Source organism: Danio rerio, chromosome 17 (genome assembly GCF_052040795.2).
Source record: "Danio rerio strain M-AB ecotype USA chromosome 17, GRCz13ab, whole genome shotgun sequence".
In the NCBI taxonomy this organism is placed as follows: domain Eukaryota; kingdom Metazoa; phylum Chordata; class Actinopteri; order Cypriniformes; family Danionidae; genus Danio; species Danio rerio.
Genome location: NC_141037.1, coordinates 40,775,629 through 40,802,040, shown reverse-complemented (window position 1 = coordinate 40,802,040; position 26,412 = coordinate 40,775,629). Strand labels below are relative to the sequence as shown.

Below are 26,412 nucleotides of genomic sequence, written 5' to 3'. Positions count from 1 at the left end.
ACTGAATAATGACATGATGGAACATGGCGTGACTACAAACAATAATCAAATCTCAGACAGGTAACTGATGTGCTGTGTTTTTCTAATAAACTCTATGCTCTCGTACTACTTCTGACATGAAGCAGGAATAAATCTGGAAAATTGCTTTCTAAACCTAATAGTATCTACTGTAAATCTAAATGTTACCAATATAGAAGTGCATCAAAGTACACTACCTGACTACCTGAAGTCTTGTCGCCTATCCAAGTTTTAGGAACAACAAATAGTAACTTGACTTCAAGTTGATCATTAGGTATCAGAAGTGGTTTTTATGAAAGGCAAAGGCCTCTAGATTATGCTTATTTTACCACAATAAAATAAGATCAAGCCTTGATTTTTAATTATTTAATTAGAACAGTAAGGTCTGGCTTTGCTTAGACAAAAGTCTTGTCACTTAACAGAAATAATATACAGTATAGAATACAAAGTCATGCTGCAGTGGAAAAAGAATTAGTATTGTGTATGACTCCCATGAGCTTGGAGGACTGCATACATTCTACTCTGTGACTTATTTGTAAAGTCATCCGGAATGACAAAGAAAGTGTCCTTGCAAGATTCCCAGAGTACACCAATATTCTTTGGATTTATCTTCAATGCCTCATCCTTCATTTTACTCCAGACATGCTCGATAATGTTCATGCCAGGTGACTTGGCTTGCCAATCCTAGAGCATCTTGAGCTTTTTTGCTTACAGCAACTTTGATGTGTAGGCTGAAGTATGACAAGGAGCGCTATTCTGCTGAATAGTTTGCCCTCTTCTGTGTTTTGTATTGTATTTATGTGAGCATCTTGGGTCCATGCGGGTTCCAATAGGTCTTCTGCAGTATTTGTAATGATTGTGATGCAGTTCAACAGATGATTCATTGAAAAAAATCTACCTTCTTTTCCAATTGATCAACTAGAAGTAGTTATTTGATGCTCTTACTACTGAGATAGACGACAAGACTTTTGTCAGGGAGTGTAGCATTGACGGTCTGCCTTTCCAAAACAAAATTATTTCATAAAAAAACAGTTCCATAGATATTTTATGAATGAATACAATAAAAAGTGAATTGCACTGAGGTAAATTAAACTTTAAAAATAGTCTAAAACAGACTCTTTGTGTATGTACAAAAATATATCATTAAAGTCGTTAAAAACCTCATTATTTACCACATAACAATCAGTCATAAGCAAACTTCAGAGATCAGATGTTCAGAAGTAGCCAGACGGAGCCCAGCAGAATGAAACTGAAAGCATGAGTTCCTCATGACTTATTTTTAGACTGAAAACCACAGTTTTTAACTTGGCATGACACCTTAAAAGCACAGCTAGTAGCAGCTTGCAACAAAATGAAAAATAAAACAGAATGCATGAACGGTGATGCAACAGCAAAAGCATGTCTGTCTGAATGTGTATGTCTGTAGTGGTGAGGCGTGGTATTAAATTTTAATTAAAATTGAACTCTCCTGGCTTGTTTTTTTGCTCATACCAGCTGTCTAAAAGCACAGCAAGTTGTCAGCGCACTAATTAATGCACTGCTTTCAAAAAGTGCCTTAAAAATGAACTATATATAAATATAATGTACATACAACTATTGAAAACAGTTAAGAGACTACAGTACTTGACATTTTGTCAAGTTGTTTTCTGGATTTACTGAATTTATTAGATTATTAGGCATGAGTTTGAGTCTACAGTAAATATTTGAGGACATTTAATATATATTATAAATCAAAGTATCCATAATTTAGCCCAGCAAGCACAGTGCGTCAAAATGACATTAGATTGACGTTGCTTCCCAATGTTGTGGGGACGTTGCCTTTTTGTTTAGACATGAAAATCAGGTTGACGTCAGTGTCCAATGTCCAACCCAAAATCAACCAAATATCAACGTCTAATAATGCTACAGTTTGATGTTGTGTGGACATTACCACTATGATGTCTATCAGATGTTGGATTTTGGTTGCCATACCTAAAAAATAAATGTCAGTATTTGACGTCAATATGACGTTGGTTTTAGATGTTGGCTCCAGTTGGATTTTGGTCACTTACTAACACAACCTAAAATCAACTAAATATGAACGTCTAATGATGTTACAGTTTGACATTGTGTGGACTTTATTACTATAAAGTCTATCAGATGTTGGATTTTTTTTTTGCCATACCTGACGAATAAATGTCAATATCTGACATCAATATGACGTTGGTTTTAGATGTTGGCTTGATATTGGGTTTTGGTCACTTACTAACACAACCTAAAATCAAGCAAATATTAACGTCTAATGATGTTACAGCTTGATGTTGTGTGGACGTTACCACTGTGACGTCTATCAGATGTTGGGTTTTGGTTGCCATACCTTACAAATAAATTTCAGTATTTGATGTAAATATGACGTTGGTTTAAGATGTTGGCTCCACATTGAATTTTAGTCACTTACTAACACAACCTAAAGTCAACCAAATATCAACGTCTAATGATTTTACAGTTTGACATTGTGTGGACTTTATTACTATAAAGTCTATCAGATGTTGGATTTTTTTTGCCATACCTGACGAATAAATGTCAATATCTGACATCAATATGACGTTGGTTTTAGATGTTGGCTTGATGTTGGGTTTTGGTCAATTACTAACACAACCTAAAATCAAGCAAATATTAACGTCTAATGATGTTACAGCTTGATGTTGTGTGGACGTTACCACTGTGACGTCTATCAGATGTTGGATTTTGGTTGCCATACCTGACAAATAAATTTCAGTATTTGATGTAAATATGATGTTGGTTTAAGATGTTGGCTCCACATTGGATTTTAGTCACTTACTAACACAACCTAAAGTAAACCAAATATCAACGTCTAATGATGTTACAGCTTGATGTTGTGTGGACGTTACCACTGTGACGTCTATCAGATGTTGGATTTTGGTTGTCATACCTGACGAATAAATGTCAATATCTGACATCAATATGACAGTGGTTTAAGATGTTGGCTCGACGTTGGATTTTAGTCACTTACTAACACAACCTAAAATTAACCAAATATCAACATCTAATGATGTTATAGTTTGATGTTGTGTTATCGATACGATGGATATCAGATGTTGGATTTTGGTTGCCATACCTGACGAATAAATGTCAGTATTTAATGTCAATATGACGTTGATTTTAAATGTTAGCTCGATGTCGCACTTTCCAATACAACCTAAAATCAACCAAATATCAATGTCTAATGATGTTACAGTTTGACATTGTGTGGACGTTACCACTCAAACCTGCAACCATCTTGCTGCGAGGATACTGTGCTAACCACTAAGCCACTCACTTTGCAGCCCCCTAAAATAAAACAAAACATTACTTAAAATCGCATTTATATATAGACACATTTATATATAGACACACACACACACACACACACATCAAAAACAGCAAACCCACATGCTTTAGCACATGTTTTCAGGCATTAATTAATTATTTGTGGGGGCAGAGTGTAATTAATCTGTGTGGCTTTTTCAAAAGTCTGTAAAAATATCCTCAGCATTCTTGCGGCGTGTTATTTTATCCTCCCCTGACTTTGGCAGCCGTAAATGTTTGAGGACAACTGTCTGTTCAGCACGAATGTGTTCTTCCTCTTCGCAGGAGCCAAGATTTAGAGGCAATGCAGCTTTCGAAACTCCTCACATCAATCTGTCCAGCCGTCTGGACATGCTAGACACTGCGAAAGCCAGAGCGCCGCCACATCACAAACAGCTGTTAATAGTCCAGGGGTGTAATATACTTGATTACTGTACTGTACTGTAAGTATTATTTGGGAGGGATTTTACCTTACTCAACTGCAGTTCAAACTGGCAGCTTGAACTGTTGCTTGAGTACATTTTCAAAGAAGAAACTGTACATTTTTACTGGTTACAGTTGCATTTAAACTGGAAAAATTAATGCTTACATTATTACATTTAAGCATCTCATATTTTATGGACATTAAAGAGATTTTTCACATGAAAAAAAAAAGAATATTCACTCTTCCTCAAGCCTTTTTTATTTTTTGTTTATTGGTTTTAATGGACATAAAAACAAACAAAGCTAAAATAAGATGAACATACAAACAAAAACAACAAAGGAAAAAAAAAAAACAAGGATACCAGTAAACACAAGTATAGTAACAAAAGTCATACAAATAAAAAAAAAAAAACAGAGAATACTAAAATCAGAGTAAACGGTAACAACCATGTCCTACTGGGGTTGAGTAAAGTCACAATGAAAATACAATTGAGGTGGTCAGAGAGTCAGAGGTTTATTAGAGGCATTCAAATTTTTTGAAAGACATCCTCCTTGTTTCTTTAGTAGTATATATATTGTTCCAATAGCATTGTTTCATTCAAAAGTTTTATGAACTGTTAAAATGTTACAGGCCTTTGTTGGTTTCAATTGAGCAAAATGCATTTTTTATTAGATTAGTAAATTATACCAAGTCTGTTTGTTGAAGCAGGATCATGTTTCCAGACCTTTTTGACTTTCTTTCTTTTGTTGAACACTAAAGAAGATATTTTAAAGAAAGCTGAAAACCCTGAACCAGCGATTGCCATAGTTGGACAAACAAATACTATGGAAGTCAATGGTCACATATTTCTTCTAAAAAATAAACAAACTCAAACCAGTTTAGAACGCATAATAGGAGAAAATGATGTTGGAATTTTTAGTTTTGGGTGAAATATGGTAAATGGTAAATTAAACATGTTCTTTGCTATATATACATTAACTATTGACTGAATGTACAAGATTAGGTGCATATAAGATGAAATCCAGTAATGTATCCAGTAATAATTCAGTAATGAGAATTTATGTTGCAGTTAAAATATATTTGATTTTTTTGCTTTTTTGTTTTTATGAAATTATACATATCTCCAAAAAAGTTTTTAAAGGAACATTTTTTGCTAAATTATTGACTAAGAGTAGATTAATGGTCTTAAAATTATATACTGACACTTTAAAATAAAAGGTCAGAGTATGCTTTCCAAAAAATGCACCCTCCGCTGAAAACCATTTGCCATTGACTCTTTTTGTATTTTTACTGTAGATGTCAATGGTCTCCAACATTTTAAAGAAATTCAGGTTTGGAAATTTTCAGGTTTGGAAATAGGGGAATAGGCTTATTTTACAAGTCACCTAAGCTGTTTCTCAATTCCAAGAATGCAGAGAATGGACCTGCGTTCTTGTGAAGGTTACCTTAACGAACAGGTCACCTTAACGAACTCGGCACACCGTGAGAACAGAGAACGCATCCTTTAAGAAATGAGATACTGTTTTCTTCCGGATGGTCACATGACCTTCACATGTTTTTAATGGAAAATTATTCAAACATTACAGCATTCATATAGCGATTTATTGTTTTTCTCCTTTTCACAATATATACTATGCATAAAAACCTTATAAATATACGTTGCACAATACAAATAAAACTAATATTACTACAAATTTTAGCAATTAAACACCCTAAATGTGTTTATGCCCTTATTAAGATTTTCATGTCCATGTTTACTTTCACCGTTTCATTTAGGGAAACTCCTGAGATAAACAAGTTATATCTCTGAACTTTAATAGCAAATCTGTATAAAATGCTGTGGTTCCCACCTCCAGTCATAATGACTTCTGGGACTTCTCGTGCGAGTTCTGCGCTCAAGTCTGAATCCATGTGTCCTCGATATCAAGAACATATCTGTGAAGTTTCACTCGTCATCTGTTCTTGCGGTCTTGAGTATTGGAACTGAACTTTGGCAGTTGATGATGACTCTCTTACACAAGAACACGAGGACTCAAGATCGCTGAAGAACGCATATTGAGAAACAATCCTAGAGTTTCTCCAGCCATGATATGGCAGCAAAGTTTATTTATAATAGCCACCGTGTCACCCTAAAGTATAAATTCAGCCAGATAATTAATTTAAATTTTGACACTCTAGTATAATTTTTGAGTACCTTTTTACACCCCTGTCTAAACTCTACTTTATGGCTGGAGTGCTTTTCCTTCCTTCTTGTGAGTTGGAAAATTAGGGATGTTAATGCCATTGATTCCGTCACCTTTGCCACAGGCAGTTTTTGCCAGAGAGCTGTCAGTAGAGCTTCCTTTAGAGCTGAAAGCAGTTAAAGTCAAATCTTTTTTTCATTTACCTGGTAAATAAATCTTGTTTGGGAGTTTAGTGGTGTGTTAGCACTGGTGACCGTGACATCTCATCCCCCGGGCGCAGCAGAAGGTGCTTTGTGAGACTTACACCACGACTTACAATTGATTCATTGATTGCAAGGTTAATTGATGGTAGCACTGTCACCATTTACTGACTGCTCATGGTCAAGAAACATCAAAGGTTTTGATTTAAGGCTTGTTTTTTCATCTGTTTTTATCCTGAGAAATGTAACCGTAGTGTGTTAAAATATCGAGGATTGTATTGTGACATTAGCCAGCGGGCACCTTGATGTCAAAACAACATACAAAAACACGTCATGCAAATTGATTTGATGTCAATTGACTACCTTGATGTCAAATCGACATCAAACATTGACCTCAAAACAACATTTTGCTGGTCAAAAGGGCATCAGTGTGTGGATGTCAAATGGACGTCAAGGTTTTTGACATCAACCGATCTGTATGCTTGATGTCAAGTGGATGTCATTTTGAAAAATATCCCTAAGATATTTACGGATATTTCACACCGATAAAGAATCCCTAAGATATTAGTGTAGGTATGATTAATAATAGTTTGAAGTAGTTTTAATAATCATATCTTCATTTAAATGTTAACATTTGATTAATTATTTGATATTTGATTTATTATTTACTTGTCAATTATGTTCTTATTTTTTATTTATTTTATCTTATATTTTATTTTAGATTTAATGTTTAATTCTCGCCAAAGTTTAAACTCTCTTATTAATTTCTTGCTCTAATGTCATTTCAGTCCATTTTTTCATCATTAGAACACAAATTAGGATATTTTAGATACAATCCAAGACCTCCCTCATCCACCATAGACATCTGGAAACAAAAACATCAGTACTTACAATGAAATTAATCACTTGTTACAATGTACTTAATGTGTAAATACATGTTTTTACATTGTATGTACGATTGAAGTAATACATGCATGTAATTAAATCTTTAAACTTTGTTGATCATCACTCATGCCTCAACCCACTCTTAAATCCTACCCATAACACCAAAACTGTCTATGACCCTACCTGTGTCCCACTTCAAGAGCATCAGAAGAGTTCTGCAATACATTATGAAAACAGTACAGTGAGTAGATTGATTATACATATATACATATATATATATATATATATATATATATATATATATATATATATATATATATATATATATATATATATATATATATATATCCATATACATGGTAGGTAAGGCCACTTAAAGAGCACTTAAAGAAATTATGGGTTTTCGAAAATGACCTTTCATGCAGTATGTAACACAGCTCAAAGTGAATGCAAACATCCAGCTGAGGTTTAAAAATGAAAGTGCACTGTAATTAAAAATATTGATTCTTTAGCAATTTAGTTGACTTAGAGTCAAATAAATTAATCAAGTTGGGTTCGGATCTTTTGCTTGAACGCATCATTGTCGATAGGGTCCATCACCAAATATGTAGTTCCAGTTCTGGTAAAATGTGAATGCGCCTTTCGTTGTTGGAGACCCTTAAAACTAAAATATGACGTTTTATAATGCAAAATAGGGGCTCCTTAATATAAAGTGGGACCCAATTTGGTTTGCCTGCATCTTCTGCATCAGATCAGGGTGTGTGTTTACTATGGCCAATTCAACGATTGAGCCTTGCACTGTTGACTCGAATGGCTGTCCATAGAAAATGTGCACTATGACGTGTCACAGGAAAGAAGATACAGTATAGGCGAACAACAAGTGTTATTAACTTCTTTTCTTTTGTTTTTAGAGCTTCATATGATCCAACGGCACTTCTCGTAAAGACTATTTTTGTAACCCTAGTGTCCTGGCCAAATTTCCTCCATTGGCCTTTAACTAATGTGGCCCCCCAATCATCCCCATCCACCGAACTTGCTGTATCATTCTATCTCCAGTAGCTGGTATGTAGTGAGCGCACTGGCAGCGCGGTCCTGTGACTGCCGTCTCATCATCCAAGTGGATGCTGCGTACTGGTGGTGGTATGAAGAGACCCTCCTCATGATTGTTAAGCCCTTTGTGTGTATGGCCATACACATTAAATATATAAATACACACATTAAAATACAATACAATCAAACCACTGACGTCACATGGAATGTTTTGATTTGAATGTTTCTGGACTTTGAACATCTTAAGAATGTTGTTGTCAATGGAGAGAGCTCTCAGATTTCATCTGTAATATCTTAATTTGTGATTCTCAAGATGAACGAAGGTCTCAGGAGATTAAAACAACATGAGGGAGAGTAATTAATTATAGAGTTTCACAGAAACAGGTGGTTTTTGCATTATATGTGATTTTCTGCATAATTTAGCTCTAACATTGATCCATCAGTTTTTAGTATTACTAGAAAGTTACAGGTTGGAGCTATAATAAACTATAGAAAGGTAGATCTCCAGGGCCAGAGTTGAAACGTGCTTCATACTCCCACTTAACAGACTTTCAGAAATTCGAGCCGAAACCCTTTGAGACCAATGTATGTTCAACACGTAGCCGAGACCTCGTGAACTATGAAAGAGCAAGCTCACGGCGATGAAACTTTCTTCTTAGTTGTATTGCATGTATAGTTTAAAGACCACCAACAGAGCCGTGACCCAGTCAGAGCTTTGATGAAGCCCAGTGAACTACATTCCACTGTCGCACAGCAGCGCAGAAACAGGCCAGCGTGCCCTTTGTGGCTGAAACAATGACAATCGAATTACTTTATCTGAAATCACCATTAGCACAGTGGCCTTTGTCTGGTAATTAATCTGTTAAGAGGCTCATGGTCAGTTCCCGGCGGTCATTTCCCCTGCTCTGGACGCTGATGGTATTGACAGGTCTGCCGGTGTGGAAGATTTCAGGCTCTCTGACACATATATGTAGGACGGGTCGAATGCTGACACGAGTCCACCAGTCTGGTTCATCTTAGCTGATTGAAAGATTCTTGTCACATGCGGATAATCCTATCAACAGAGCTGCAGATGCATCAGTGCTGCTGTTTTCCAATGATAGATTTCAGAGGGTCATGTTTGGAAAACCGCGCTGATAGAGGTTTACGAAAAGGGCCACTTGTTTAAAGTGTAAGGTGTTTGGATTGAAAGCCTGTCATGTTCGTTTTTAATTATTTTGTTTTAATATGTGTGGGGATCAGGGTGAGATAAAGTTATTTATTTTAGATATACAGTTGAAGTTTTAATGATTAGCCCTCTGTATATTTTTCCCCATGGAAAGAAGTTTTATTTTTAATTATTTTTATTTATTTTAACTCATTTCTAAACATAAAACTTTTCATAACACATTTTTAATAACCTGTTTTCATTTATTTTTGTCATGATGACAGTAAATTATAGTTTACTAGTTTTTTTTCAAGATTATTCAGCTTAAAGTGACATTTAAAGGCTGAACTAATTAGGCAAGTTAGGGTAATTAGGCAAGTCATTGTTTAATGATGGTTTGTTTTGTAGACAATTGGAAAAATATATTACTCAAGAGGCAAAAAATATTGACCTTAAAATGTTTTTTTTAAAAAAACAGCTTTTATTCTAGCCTAATTAAAACAAATAAGACTTTCTTCAGGAGAAAGCAGTATTATAGGAAATACTGTGGAAAAATTCCTTGCTCTGTAAAACATCATGTGTTAAACATTTTAATATATTTAAATATAGGCTAATCATGTTAGCTCTAACTGTAAATATTAAGGAACAGAAACTTTATAAAACAGTTTACTGAATCTGCCTATATTTATCAATATGTCACTATTTTTATTGAGCAAAATCCAGCTAATTTATTTTATTTTATTTATTTAATTTAATTAATTTAATTTATGGCTTCTGTTATGTTTTGATTTACTTGGTGTTGCAGAATAACAAGCTTTAACACAGAACTTATAAATGACACCTTATACACACTTTCAAACAAATAAAATTCCAACAGCTTTCATTTATTCCTTTTTTTTATTTGCTGAATAATATGAATATTATTATTATTATTATTATCATGTATACAACATACAGTAAATATAAATATTTTCTCCAGTAAATATTATAACAAATAAATAGCAAGTCTAGTATATCGAGATGCTTTAGAATAATGTAGCTACTTGCTAATAATGTTTATATATTATGCTATATACTTTACTACGCCTGTCTTATCTGCCTCTGTGCTAACTTACTAGAACTGTCTCCATCACTACTCTTATCTAATGTCCAGTCTGTATCATTCTCATGGTCACTAAAACATCTCATCATCCTCAATTCATCTGCTGGAAGAGCCAGTTCTGTCCTTTTCTTCTTTCACTTACCTAGAACATTGTGGTGTTTGCTAATGTAATAACCTTTATTGATATATTCAAAAGTAATATTGCCATTAAAAGTAGATTTATCTATAATGTGAATGCTATTAACACATGACTATTCAACATTATATTACTAGCATTCATGTTGTTATTGTTACAACTTAAAAGTTCACAGCTGACCTTGCTAGCTAGCTAACCCATTGCAATATTGCACGTTCCACTATTACACACATTTGATCGATTTACAAAAAACAAATTTGTTTAAAAAGAAATTAATTGTGAATATGTCATCACAACTTACTGGAGGTGATGTTTCAGATTTTTTTTTTTTTTGTGAATCTGACATAATTTGATCCTTTGTTTTTTTTTTTATTGATGTTTACATTTGCATTCAGCATTTACCCACAATAAACGCCAGTCTGTCAGAAATCGCGTTACAGAAAATTACTGTATGCCATGTGGCTTAACCAAAGCACATCATTGGCTACACTACGGTCTTATCTTTTCAACAACAACAACATCAACAACAACAAAAAAACATTAAATGTTGGTCTTAAAAAAACAGTGGCAGGGAAATAACATAAATATCATGTTGCCATATGGCAACATCATGTGATAGAGGGTTAAGTAGATAAAATGCTTGTAACATGTATTTATTATTTTTTTTTAATGCTGGATTGTTTGTTTGTTTACCGGCATTTTTCAGTGACCTTACATAACCCCCTAAAAAGAACAAGTGTTTACTTATGACTCTTATTGTTTTGTTCATAAATGTAATATTACTGTTACTGTTGTACTATTGAGATACTGAAAAAAAGCAGAAATGTCAGTTCACGTCAGAACATTTCCAGGACCCCAAAATAAGCCCTCTTGTGACTAATCGTTTTGATGTCACACGGCAAAAAAATCCCATAAACTTTCCTGGATAGAAAAGGATCAATTATGTGCACGGCGAACCAAGCTTTTAAAAGTCTGACATTTAGACTGACACTTGCCTACAATCATCGCCTCCTTTACAGATAACGTATTTACTTCAGTCAGTTTCTTTCAATTCCTGTAAGAGCTTTAAAAAACTGCGACGTTTGTGATAAGCTTATTTCCTCGTGATTTCAGCCTTGGGCCAGCAATTACTCAGTGCGAAGGTGGGATGCAACGGTTATGGACTTGAAATGGCAGATGTGATGATATTTCGGAGGGAAGTGAGGCGTTTTGTTTGTAAGTCAATTGTTGACATTCTGGTGTCCCTGCGGTGTCTGCCAGTAGATGCTTGGTCTGAGGGTTTGGTGTGGTTCGCTGATAAAGATGAATCACGCTGCAGTCCGTCGAAGCGTGCCACTCGTTTGTCCTTTAAATTGGTAAAGATAACACAGAACCTTCAAGGAGCAGTTTTCTTTCTCTCTCTGACAGTTGCTCACAGCATGGTCCTTGAGTGTTTTTTTCCCCCTGGTTCTGAGCATTTGATCAGATGAAGGATGTATATGTGAGACAGAAAGACCGTGTCAGTGTAATCGAAAGATTTCTGTATCTGGCATTTCACAAAGACTCTAATTGTTGCTTTGGGTAAGAGGTTGCATTGTCAAATTGGCAGGAAAAAGGAACTGTACGCATCCTGTTGTTTCCTATCAGAATGGATAAAACAGTCGAGATGCTCAAGACTTCAACGAACAATTCATTTTGAGCACTTTATCCATTATTCTGCCAGTCTGTCAAATGATCAATTGGGGGGAAATACAGAAGCTGTACTCTTTTCCAATTGTCAAAGTACTGAAAAAAGGTTCTGCATTAGTTATAGTCTTTTTTTTTTTACTCATCTTCTGTTAAATTTATAAGGATTACTAGAATGTAGTAAATTATTAATCATCACTGCCAGCTTAGCTTCTGATGGTTTCGAATATTTATCTTTCCGATTGTTTTAAGCCATGGTGAAACTTGGATTAAGCACTATTCTAGCATGACTGTTTTACTAAATGTTGCTTGTAAATTAGGCCTGCTTGAGATCACCGTCATTTTTGCTAAAGATTTAGAAGTTACCACAGTGAATTCAGCAGATGTAACACTTAATAATTGGTGTATTTAAGTCCTCATTAACGTCATAATTATATGTCATTAACAAGTTAAATGGTAGTTTTCCCAAAACTAAAGGTTCTGCCATCTTTCCAAACCATTCTCATTATTCTTTTGAACACAAAAGAAGATATTTTGAAGTATGATGGATTCTTGCATCCACTTTTATAATATTTGTTTTTCCTATTATGGAAGTCAAAGGTTACAGGGTAGTTTAGTGTCACGATAATCAGCTGTCTAACCCTGATAGATCTATGGAGAACATTCACTTTCACTCGAACAATTCTACAACCTCATGAACTACAACTCCCTTCAGGCACCACACATACACACATGGTCCGGTTCTCAATTGATAACACACATACAGCTGGGAGCTACTCAAGACTGATTACATGGACCATATAAACAGCACACACACACACACAGACATTGCTGAGTCTTGTTTGGTTACCCTGTAACATTATGAAGCGTTCCTCAAGTCTAGTCTTTACATGTCTGACCTTTGCCTTGTTCTTTCTATAGGACTACTATACGGTCTGTCTAATCTGTCTGTTTGACAACTAGTCTAGTTTTGGACTGATGTCTTTTAGATTTTCACTGACAGCCCAAATTAAGCCTTGTTTTAGCCAAGCTGTCTATGTTTAAGTGTCTATTAAACGTTTGTTAAACACAAAATTGTTTGCTAGGAAGCTATCATAATTTAAGGTATTTATTTCAATAATTAGCTTTTTTTTCAAACCAACTTCCATATTTTTTAGTGGTTGTACAGTATCTTAGCAAAATATTGTCTTGTCCTAATAAACCATACATCAGTGGAAAGACTGAAACACAGCAATTTCCAATAATGATGACTTCTGACTGTTTTATGTGGTCCAGGGTCAAATATTTGTTGTGGTTAGTTGCATTGTGCTGCTATGTCATGTTTATTGTAGACACAAATTGTTTGTCCTTAGAATCTTATTGAATTTTCTGTGACATTGGATTGTTTTGAGTGTTTGCATCCAAAAAACATTGAAATGAAAGGGTCTGCTTTTGTTTGCATTTTAAACTGGGTTGAACTTTCTTGTTCAGTATTTTTTCGCGCAGAAGCTGTGTTATTGTATTATGCTAGTGTTATGCTAACTTCCTGTATATTAGCTACTGTCAGAACATAAAAATACTGCACAATTTTTGCCAATTATTGTGAGCTAATGGGGCTTTCAGCAGTGTTTACTGTGTTTTTCACCCTCGCTGTGAACTAATTGAGGATAAACAATTCCAATAAACAATATACTATATCATATCATGTCACCAAAAACTTGAATCTCAAGCATGTGGAGCTCAAAATGGCCATTTCACCTCTGAAAATCGCACAGTGCTGATCTCATTTGGCCGAACATTTGCTTAATGTGCTCTTCTTGAATTCCATATTTTCATCGCTCACCGGCGCTCACCGCTCTTCAAATACTGATGTCTTTCTTTATCTGTTGTGGTCTCCTGTAGAGGTGAGCGGTAGATCGGAAAAGAGCTTTAAATTGTTGTTAGAGAGTGACCTCCGCCAACCCATTTCAGCTCCGGAGAGGTCAGTTCTGTCTGTTTACAGTGCACACAGAAAACTGAGCATTTATGTGTGTGGGTTTCAAGGAGAAAATGAACTTTCTTTTTCCCTCAGAGTGCATATTTCACAACCAAAGTAACTGTGAAGGAGGAAAAAACATGTAATGTGCAAAAACAAGAGCTTATTGTTCACCCATTGTAGAAAGGCCCGGTGGGTCATGTGCTGTTTTGACTGGCAGTCTGGCTGGGAAAGAGAGATTTGTGTGTGCTTGTGTGTGTCATTACTGCAGGATTTCATTGCAGAGACGGAAGGACAGAAGAAGAGTTATGAAAGTCTTGGTCTTGGTGAGCTCATTCTGGAAGAAGGAAGGAAGAAAGTGGTTTGAAAGGAAAATTGGGCCCCTGATTCAGACGCAGAGAGGAACTTGACATGGTTCACTTGAGGCTACATTTAGACCAACTGAAGCACGAGAGAGGAACTAAAAGCTTGGTTCATACAGTACATGCAGTCATTTACCTGGATTTTGAAGCAGTGATGAAAATTATGGCTTTTTATAAAGTTTTGTCTAAAAAAAAAGTGTGTGCATTCCAGATAAACAAGCAGATTGTTCCGTCTGAAACATCAACATGTATGTGCATTATGGAAAGATGTTTAACGCACAAATGAGGCTTTTGTTTCTTACTGTGAAAAGCGACAGATTAGTTACTTAAAAGTAGTGCGCAAACGTGTTAGCTTAAAAGCAACAAGTTGACTTCACTTAAAATAAGTAAGTAAACCCACTTGGAACTGTTGTGAACTTAACTTATATTTGGAAGAATTCCAGTTAGCAAACAGATCTCGAAGTCCATTCTGTTTGGTCCCAGAAGGTACGTTTTGTTGCAGTTTTTGTTTTCGCAAAAATGTGTATGCTTTTTTAGATTTCAAATTTGTCTCGCGAGTGCCATTCGCACCAGCTGTTCTTATGTAAATGCACCAGCGGTCGTTTTAAAAGACGAAATGCAGCCATACAGTACATAGCTCCGGCTACATAATTTGCAGTCTTGCATCTTATCGCTTTAAAAGCAACAAGTTTAGTCACTTTTTTTTTAAATACAATTACCTAATTGCTTTTCACAGTGTTTTCTATGCACATCATTGGCACTATAAACACCTGATATTAAAATGTGTCTTTGAAAATGTGATCACAAGTTTATGATGCTACTGTAAGTACAGGTGTGATCTGGGTCTAAATATTTTTATTTATCCACTTTCAGGGACAGTCGATATATAAGTTGTTTAAATTGTTTTAGTTGTGTAAATTCTCATGCATTTGAACAAATGGTTGCCTATTCTATCTAAATGTTATTAAAATATTATTGCAAAATATTGGTGTTTCTAATAACTGAAATGAAGTGGTGTTATTGAAAAAAAAAATTGTGAAACATTACTTGCGGAAAAAAAAAAAAAAAAAACATATTCGTAATTGACTGCTTTCCAACAATCAAGGAGAGCAAGAAAGTCACAAGACATTGTCTCAGAAAAATAATTCCAGAAATTTCATTTGGCATGATTTTGGCATCAAATTCCAAACATATACTCTGGAGGTGTGTGGCGTTTGACCCTTTACTTTTCTGGATTGCTCCATGACTAATTTCATATATTTGTTTTTAAAATAATAAAATGTTTAGTGCGATGCAATTTGTTTTCCATTACTTAAGCATCTATAACTTTTATATTTTGAGCATTATAAACTCTAGATGATTAATAATAAAGCCCAAAGTGTAAATGTAGACGCAATTATTCAGCAGATGTTAATGTTTTAATTTGAGAAGGTAATTTCTGAAAAAAGTGCCTCTGATAGTAAGGGGAAAGAAGGACAGCGATTTAGTCTCAAAAAACTTTTTACAGGAATCTCATTTTGCATGCTATCTTCATCACATTTGAAATATAAACTCATGAGACAAACTTGGCTTTCAAGGCATATTTTCTCTAGGACATTTCCTGTGTTTGTATATTAAAAAACTAATATTGAACACAATACAATTTTTTCTCATAACTTCATAATGTACATTTTTTAGATATTATTAAGCATGAAACTTCCCCTTTTACCACAATAAATGCCAAAGTGTCTTTTTTTCCAATGATACTTAATTTGTGTTTGTAGCTTACTGGAGTCAGGAACTGTTACTATTTAAATTTAGGAAAGTGTAAATCTCCAAAAGTGAGTGCTGCCTAACAAAATTAACATGTTTCTATATGTTGTATTTCCATTTCTTGAAACAGAAATCAGTGAAATTATATTTTTGATTGGTTTTAGTCTTGATTACAAAACATATTGACTATTTTATAAAAATCTATGGTTTTATTTCTCTCTTTTTTTAATTAGGATTTAGAAAATCCAAATGTTCTTTCTATTAAATATAAAAGAGCAGCAAGTACAATCTTCAAAACATCTATTTTTCTGTTCCAAAAAAAAAAACCAAAACACAGATTTATAACAACATGATCAGGAGTAAGTAATTGTGCAATTATTATCTTTTTGCTTTAATCCTTTCTTAAAAAACAGCGCTCATGAAAAAGTGTCAGTCCTAATTATAAATTTTTTTTAAATTAATTAATTAGCACCATTGGTTCACGGTGTTCCTGTAAGAAGTCAGCATTAGCAGTCTAATGGTTATGTTGGTTTTTTAAGTGAATATTTGTTGTGGATTTATCCTGGAGAGCGTGTTACGACTTATCGTCAGGAATGTGTAACATGCCTCAGCTTCTTTAATTGAGCTTCTTTTCATCATCTTCTCTCTCTCTCTGTGCCTGAATTCATCTCTCTCTGTGCTCTCTTGCCTCATTGCCTCTTTACACACACACACACACACACACACACACCCCTGGCAGTATATTAGTGTTGGTCTTGAGGCGACTCGAGTGTGTCTGATGAAGGAATGTCACTGTAGGCTCTTGCTGACGGTGTGAGGAACAGAGAAGTGAGACTGTTATACTACAAAAACATTTTTTATTTCAAGCAGTTCAATTTCTAGAAATGGTAAAATCATATCTAGACAAATATATATCAATAAAAATTATGCACAATAATGATTTATTACAGCAGCACATGTAAGATACAGTTTTATATATAAGAGTGCAAGAGTGCATACAAACAGATTTACTGACAAACTTTCATTCTATATTCACTTCAAAACGAGCTTTTTGATATCATAAAAATGAGGAAGAAAGGACTTTTTTTTAACGTTTTGTAGTATCCAGTAGGGTTGCACGATATTGTAAAAATTGGACATTGTGGTATTTTGTTGTATATTACAATATGAATACAATTTTACCAGATGACTTAAATAGCTCTTAATGAAAACAATTTTTTTATTAAAATTGATTGGGGTGATTTTGTAAGGGTGTGAATCGTGTATAAAAATGCTAAACAAAATGCAAGCAAAAATAATTACAATAGACCAATAAAAAAAAGGTGAATGAATTGTGCTTAATGGTTTTAATGGGCATAGAAATTGGATAATGGAATGTGAAATAATATTATAGTCTTCATTGTGTTCATTCGGTTAAATAATTCCTTATTAAACTTACAAATGTATGCCTTTAAATCACGTGCAAATTATAAACTTCTACTCTGTTATGGTTATTCTTTGCAATGACACAAATCTCTTTGCTGATCAATTATAATCCCAGCTCAACATTGCATATCCTGCGATGTGACTATTGCAGACACACACATTGTGATATTAATGCTGAAACGATATATTGTGCAGCCCTAGTATCCAGTGATAAGGCTATAATAATTAGCATTACATTATGAATATTCGTTAAAGGTTTGTACATTAAAGTCCGTAATTTCTTATGTGTTTTTGTAGATAGATAGATGGATGGATGGATGGATGGATGGATGGATGGATGGATGGATGGATGGATGGATGGATGGATGGATGGATAGATGGATGGATGGATGGATGGATGGATGGATGGATGGATGGATGGATGGATGGATGGATGGATGGATGGATGATGGGTGAGTTGGTTGGTAGGTAGGTTGGTGGGTGGGATGGATAGGTAGTTAGTTTGGTTGGTAGATAGATAGATAGATAGATAGATAGATAGATAGATAGATAGATAGATAGATAGATAGATAGATAGATAGATAGATAGATAGATAGATAGATAGATAGATAGATAGATAGATGGATGGATGGATGGATGGATGGATGGATGGATGGATGGATGGATGGATGGATGGATGGATGGATGGATGATGGGTGAGTTGGTAGGTAGGTAGGTTGGTGGGTGGAATGGATAGGTAGTTAGGTTGGTTGGTCGATAGATAGATAGATAGATAGATAGATAGATAGATAGATAGATAGATAGATAGATAGATAGATAGATAGATAGATAGATAGATAGATGGATGGATGGATGGATGGATGGATGGATGGATGGATGGATGGATGGATGATGTGTGAGTTGGTAGGTAGGTAGGTTGGTGGGTGGAATGGATAGGTAGTTAGATTGGTTGGTCGATAGATAGATAGATAGATAGATAGATAGATAGATAGATAGATAGATAGATAGATAGATGGATGGATGGATGGATGGATGGATGGATGGATGGATGGATGGATGGATGGATGGATGGATGGATGGATGGATGGATGGATGGATGGATTGATGGATGGATGATGGGTGAGTTGGTAGGTAGGTAGGTTGGTGGGTGGAATGGATAGGTAGTTAGGTTGGTTGGTCGATAGATAGATAGATAGATAGATAGATAGATAGATAGATAGATAGATAGATAGATAGATAGATAGATAGATAGATAGATAGATAGATAGATAGATAGATAGATAGATAGATAGATAGATAGATAGATGATGGATGGATGGATGGATGGATGGATGGATGGATGGATATATAGATTTTTTAAATCCTAATGTCCAATTAAAAATATATACTGTTGTCCACAAATCATTTTTTTAAGAAGTTTTGAGAAACAGTATAGAACCTCTGGCAAATGTCTACCAGTTTATGGTGTCAGACTGTTGTATCGGCACCTCCAACCCATAATTGAAACAGGCAGTAATTGACAAAAGTATTGAAGTGAAGACCCCTGTGGAGTTTGAAAAAGAGCCGCTCATTCCCTAAGGTTGCAGTAACACTCCAAACCACTGTACACAAAAACCCAAGGGGGAACAAAATCTCCTTGTCTCTTTCAATATTTCAATACTTCAGTCTGTGTGTTTTCAGCCAAATGATGGCTCGCCTTTCAATACGACTGCCATCAGCAAAGGTCAACAATATTGACTGACTGCGAATGCTAGAAATGCCACTTTGCTAACTACAGATTTATCTGTCTGTGCGGAGCGTGTACATTCATAAGATCGACTGCTGAAAGGTTTTTTCCTCAACAAATGCTTCTTGAAAGCAGGGGAAATACAAGCGCTGAGAGTATTGTATTTTATTTTGAATTATAAGGAGCTTTTTATTGTGATCTTTATCCTTCCACTTAAACATTGGTCTACAGGGCAAAAACAAGATGGCCGCCATTCCACCTCACCAGATTAGGGCACAAAAGAAAGACAACAGATACTTTGAATTGAAATGTCAGGCGCAATTCTCAGTTTCATTTTATTGCCTTTGTCACTGAGAGAAAATGTCAGAAGGCTCTGTGTTAAATAGCTGGACGTAATGAGTTTCAATTTGACCACAGATATGACAGCGGAGGTGTTGCTTCATTGATTTATGTACTCAGGATTCTGAGTTTGCTCTTAGGGTTTACATTTGAAGAAGTAGACTAAATAAAAATAAAACTGGGTCATTATTCGTAAATGTTCATTTAGTTTTAAATAATGGGACTAATTAGTGGCTACTAAACTCTAATATTACATATAAAATTATTGTCGTTCTAATTATATATTTAAAAAAATATTTAGATAGATAAATAAAAAAGAATAATACACAGATATATAACACATTATAATCAAAACCAAACTTTAACATGATGAATAATTTTATTAACTATTAATTGATTAATTGATTAAATAATGTACTTATTTATTTGTTTGTTTATTTATTTATTTGTAGGTCTGCACAATTTGGCCAAAAATATTTTATTTTATTTATTATTTTTTATGTATTTTATGTAGAAATAAATAAATGAACAGATTTATAATAAAATATTATAAACAAAAGCACACTTTAATATTATAAATAATTGAATTATTATATTTTTTGTAGGGCTGCACAATTTAGCCAAAAGTATTTATTTTATTTTATTTTATATATTTATTGTCGAAATAAATAATGTAAAAAATATAAAAAATTAACAGATATATAATAAAATATTATTAACAAAAACAAACTTTAATATTATGAATTTATTTATTTATTTATTTATTTGTTTATTTATTTATTTATTTGTAGGTCTGCACAATTTGGCCAAAAATATTTTATTTTATTTATTATTTTTTTATGTATTTTATGTAGAAATAAATAAATAAACACATTTATAATACAATATTATAAACAAAAGCACACTTTAATATTATAAATAACTGAATTATTATATTTTTTGTAGTGCTGCACAATTTGGCCAAAAGTATTTATTTTATTTTATTTTATTTTATATATTTAATGTCAAAATAAATAATGTAAAAATATAAAAAATTAACAGATATATAATAAAATATTATTAACAAAAACAAACTTTAATATTATGAATTTATTTATTTATTTATTTATTTGTTTATTTATTTATTTATTTGTAGGGCTGCACAATTTGGCCAAAAATATTTAATATCTTTAATTTTCCTTAATTTTCACTAATTTTCTTTTTATTTAATTTAATAAAAAATTTTTTATTTTAAAAACCACCAAGTTTCTTGTTTGCAGCATTGCTCAAAGTTTGACATTTTGATTCGCTGAACTGTGAACGATATCTGTAATATTCAGCTCTCGAATGAAGACAAAAAAATCCCCAAAAAAACAAATGAATACACAGATGTCCAGTCATCTGAAGAAAAAAAAACAATCCTTAACATGACGGATAAAGACATGTGATAGATAGACCTGTCAGTGCCACGCTTATCTGCCTGTCAGCTCGCTCCTTCTTTCCGCCACGTCGCGTCCCATTGATGTATGCATGCTGTGCGGCTGGCAGCTTTTTGACGACACGGGGCGGCGCACGCTCTTCCATTCGCTTGCATTCACTCGCTTTCGCTACTCACCAACCCAGACCTCACATGGGTACATCCATCACCCTCCCATCTGCTCTGCCAGAAGAATGAAAAAAAAAAAACTGCAGTGGAAAAATGAAATCTTCCCTGTGTTCCTCCACCGGTGTCCTTCATTCATAACATGTGTGTGACAGGAAGTGGGTGGATTAATGTGAGATGTCAAGGCTCACGGCTGAAGCTGTAATAAACAGACAAACAGGTTGAAAGGAGACCTGGCCAATTGTACCACGAACCTCCAGTTTAGGCTCCAACATGGGATGAGACAGTGGATGAAAGCCCAGGCCCCAAATTCTGGAAGGGTCTAATCTGATATAGCCAAACTTTTGAGGATTGCCCTAAAGTCTGGTCTACTCTGGGGCTTATTGTGGCCAAGAAATGCCTAGTTGGCCATCTGAGCAACCATCTGTAAGCTGAACAATTGGTTTCGCTGTTTCTTTCTGAAAGGGCACTTATGGTGAAAATCTACTTTTCAAGCTGTTTGGAAAGACGTGTAGGTATAGTGTATTATTATAGTGTCATATTGGGGTGATATAAACACACCCAGTCCCTTTTTTTTTTTCAATTTAACAACATCAAAACGGTGGACCAATTGGATTGGTTTTCAGAACGACTGCAACTTGACGTAGGAGTGCGGTCCCCCCGCCCACCAATATTGATTGAGATTGAGATTCGGGCCTTTAAAAACAGCTGATCTACCGAGTCTTTCAGCGCTCTCTCCGAAAACACTCGATTGATCTCGGCTGGCGGATCAACATTCACCACATGATCGCTCTTATCGGCGCCATTGTTTGTAACTTTAGGTGGGTTTGCAAACCTGTGTACTTTTCATTTGCGTCTTCCTTTAACTTTAGCCGTTTGCATTTCCCGCAGTCACAGAAGCTCCCTGTCATCTCAACTAGGTGTGGCTGTTGAGAAACCTTTATGATTAATTAACCGTTACAAATTAAAGCGCGGTTAATAGTGAAACCGGTTAATCGTTGCATCCCTATACCGATGATCCATGCATCGTTACATAGCGGCTGTAAAACTATACAAAGACACAAAATGATTTTGTAACTACCACTCTGACACATTCTGGCACATTAGCAATATTGACTCCTCAACAATAGTCTCTGCTTGGTAAGTGTCCAAGTCCGAGTCGAACATGTACGGCTGAAAGCTAGTCCTCTTACTCATGTTTCTTCTCTCTGGCTGCCTGTCTGGTGCCATACACAAAGCGGGGAGCTCTTGGCTCCACCCCCTTGTTAAATTGGGCGGGAAGATGAAACTAATTTTCCTGTGAAGCAACACACCCCTAAAACAATGACCTGTGTTTTTAACACATTTTAATTTGAATTGTGTTTTGAATTAATCCTAAACTGGCACACTCAGAAGAACCATAATATTAATATTAAATCTTTAAAAAGGGGTAAACTAGGTGCCCTTTAAAATCCTTTCAAACCTGTGTTGTCAATATTTATTTGACTTGCAGCAAAGTGCACAACAGCTCTAATGTAATTTAACTTTTTTTTAAGTTAAGACTTCAAAGTCTGTTAACGGTATATAGCAGTACAGTACATATTAAAAAATGTTCACTGAACTTAAACAAAGTCTCTTTAAGAAAAGTCATTTCACTTGCCGGCCATCTTTAAAAACACCTCTTGGACAGCATTTGTTCGGGAATATGTTTGGATGGGGAAACATCAAATTCTCCAAAACTGTTTGCCAAGCTTATGATTACATTGGTAACACTTTACAATAAGGTTCATTAGTTAATGCATTTACTAACATGAACTAATCATGAACAACACTTGTACAGCATTTATTAGTCATTAATGAACATTAATGCATTATTAACATTAATGTCCATGCTTGTTAACATTAGTTAATGCACCATGAGTTAACATGAACCAACAATGAACTACTGTATTTTCATTAACTAACGTTTATTAACATGAATAAATACTGTAGTAAATGTATTGTTCATGGTTTGTTCATGTTAGTAAATGCATTACTTAACATTAACTAATGAACCTTATTGTAGAGTGTGACCATTACATTACATGTTATGAATCACCAATAAAATTAAACAACAATTTTCTCACAAGTTCAATTTACAAACGTTTGAATCAAACAAAGTCTGCTTTTGCCGTCCGCATGCGCACTTTAGAGGAATAAGATCACAACATCGATCTCATTTATTTTAGACATTATCATCCTCTGAATAGTCCCTTGTCTGATTGCGCTGGTCTTCTGAAGTAATTCACAACTTGGTCTTGATGGCGAATCTCCTCCCAAAATGAGTGTGACTCTTTGTTTACAAGATTGTGGGTTTTGAGGTAGTTGCTGTCATGTGATGTCTGTTTGACAAGATGGACTGTACCTCACGTTTTTTCATACAAATTACAAAACCAGTAATCTTTTTTTAAGTGTAGCTGGTTCATTTAAGAGTATAAATTTCAAGATTTATGTGGATATATTTCTTATGTCTGTGAAGCAAGTATTCGCTGAGATTCCGATGTGCTTGCTGACCACAGAATCTGTCACAAAAGCAAAATCAGTCCCAGAGAAACGTCAGTTCATAGCAATCAATGATTGGCTCCTGTACTAGTAGGCGGGGCTTCATTCGTCATATTGACTGTTACAATTTTCCCCATTTAAAACTATACAAGTGACATGTCTTGTGTATTCTATAATCTTAGACTTAAAATAGTAAACAATTTAGTTATCTTTTTGCTTTGACTTAGTTTTATCTTTATTTTAACTATTTCCAAACTTAAAATTTTAGTTAATAGAGTTAAATAGTTGACTAAAATACTTGGTTTAAGTACCCTGGTCTTGCTAAGTTTAGTCAATAAATTAGCTTAGATTTTAAAGAAAGTAGAATTTGCTGAAATCAGTGCTTAATTTGTAAATAACGAGGTCCTGGAACAGATCGGGCTAACAGATCTGGCATGTTACCAGATGAGGTAAAGGTTTCGCGCACGAAAGTAAAAAAAGGGTGGTTGGGGGGTGGACATGGTTTATGTGTTGGGTAGGGTTTGGTGGGGGTGTCATGGACGAAAGTGAAGAGTCAGGGGGTGGGGTTGCTGGGGGTGTCGCAGACAAAAGTGAAGAGGGTAAGGGAGTCGCTAAAGAAAGTGAAGAGCGGGGGCGGGTGTGTGTGATAAAGAGGGGGGATCAGTAAAAGGAGGTGCTAGACCGGCTTTTTCCGGCACAAATTAAGCCCTGGCTAAAAAAAGTTTAGCTGAGTTATCAATACTAACATTAAGGTTCACTGAACTTTCTCAATTATGCTAGCAATAATACAGACATGTTTATTAAAAGTATATATCTAAAAAGAGCAGTTTAAAATGTAAACATGCCTTAGTTTGTATACATTGCTAGAATATATATCTGAACTTTTATTTTTTTGATTTTAGAGTTGATTGTTTTGTTTTGTTTTGTTTTTTACCAAGGGGATTTTGGGTATTTGTATTTGTCACTATAAATGGGAAAATACAGCAAACAGCCAGAAAAAAGTATATTCACATTATTCAGAAGTGATGTATGAACAAATCCCTTGGTAAAAACCTTCAGAATATAGATCTGAATAAAACTGTGAAGTTTACTGTTTATAGGTGGAGATTTATAGCCCAGTGCTGTAGAAAAATCAAATTTTAAGAAAAAGAACCTGTAAAATGTGTGCTGTAATTAAAATCTACAAACACAAACTGATAAAGAGCAAAAATATAAACACTCAAAATTTGTATTTTGAATGTTTTCTTTAGTCGACTCGAGAAAAAAAAAAAAAAACTCTTTAAATGAACCAACACCTAAAGCTCAAAATTGACAGGTTACTGAACAACAAAAGTTTGCCTGTAATTAAAAGCTATTTATTTTACACCACATCTGCTGAATTTGAGTTACTATTAGAGTTTGAAATTGCTGAATCGAAACCACAGCCTTCTCTAAAAGGGCTTTTTTCAATTTATGTTGACGTCTGTCTGTCTTTTCTTTGAGGTAGTGTTCAATTTAGGAATGGATTTCACTGAACAAGCGGAGCATTGAAGAAATATAGGACATTAAATCGGAGAGTAGCCCCAGCCAGAAGCGCCGTGAATTCCCAGAGTGCTGCGCTCTCGTCACGTGTGACCGGTTTGCTCTTGACAGGAAGGTTTGTGACAACTGAGAGTCGCAGCAGATTGTAACAGTAAATTCAATAGGCGAGATCACAGCAGTAGAGATTCTGCTGTACAGTATAAGTCTCCAGGGCATGTTTTTGCGAGTGTGTAATGTATAAACTGGAAATATAGGTTCAGTCGCCATATTTACATAATAATTCAACTGCTTCCATATGGTCTCGTAGGAAACAGTGAGTGAAACCCACTGAACGGGCATCAGAGTGTTTCTCAGAAGATGGTATAGTACATGTTCAAATATTTTCCATATTTATACTGTGTGCGTATATATATATATATATATATATATATATATATATACACACACAGTTGAAGTCAGAATTATTAGCCCCCTTTTGATTTTTTGATTTTTGTTTTTCCCAATGATGTTTAACAGAGCAAGGAAATTTTCACAGTATGTCTGATAATATTTTTTCTCCAGGAAAAAGTCTTATTTGTTTTATTTCAGCTTGAATAAAAGCAGGTTTTAATTTTTTAATGACCATTTTAAGGTCAAAATGATTAGCCTCTTTTAAGCTTATTTGTTTTTGATAGCCTACAGAACAACCATTGTTATATATAAACTTGCCTAATTACCCTAACCTGCCTAGTTAACCTAATTAACCTAGCTAAGCCTTTAAATTTCACTTTAGTTATACAATTAATTAAGTTAACTTAATCGATATGTGTTGTGACAAAAGGAAGGAATTGTGTGGAACCCAGCAGTTTTAACAGTGCATCAGAATCTTTTCGGAAAATATTTAAAAAAAATTTTCATATTAAAAGAAAAAAAGCTACAGATTGTCCAACACATTCAGTTATTGTCAAAGTTCTTGCGTGTAACCACAGGACAAAAGGGATTAGAATTTCTTTTTTTATGAGGAAAGAGACATGAAGACCTCAAATGTGTTTCGCGTGCACAGTCATACATCAAATCATATCCTACCCTGACA

At 34.6% G+C, this 26,412-nt stretch overlaps 1 protein-coding gene and 1 long non-coding RNA gene across 3 annotated transcripts in view; one reads left to right on the top strand and one right to left on the bottom strand.

Moving 5' to 3' along the window:
* crim1 (cysteine rich transmembrane BMP regulator 1 (chordin-like)) overlaps positions 1-26,412 on the top strand; it is a 260,051-nt gene that overhangs the window by 47,698 nt on the left and 185,941 nt on the right.
* Positions 455-4,184, bottom strand: LOC141378437 (uncharacterized). Its single transcript, XR_015513683.1, has 2 exons — positions 2,679-4,184; positions 455-2,488 (listed from the first exon to the last, which is right to left on the bottom strand). It is a non-coding gene; the product is annotated as an uncharacterized LOC141378437 (long non-coding RNA).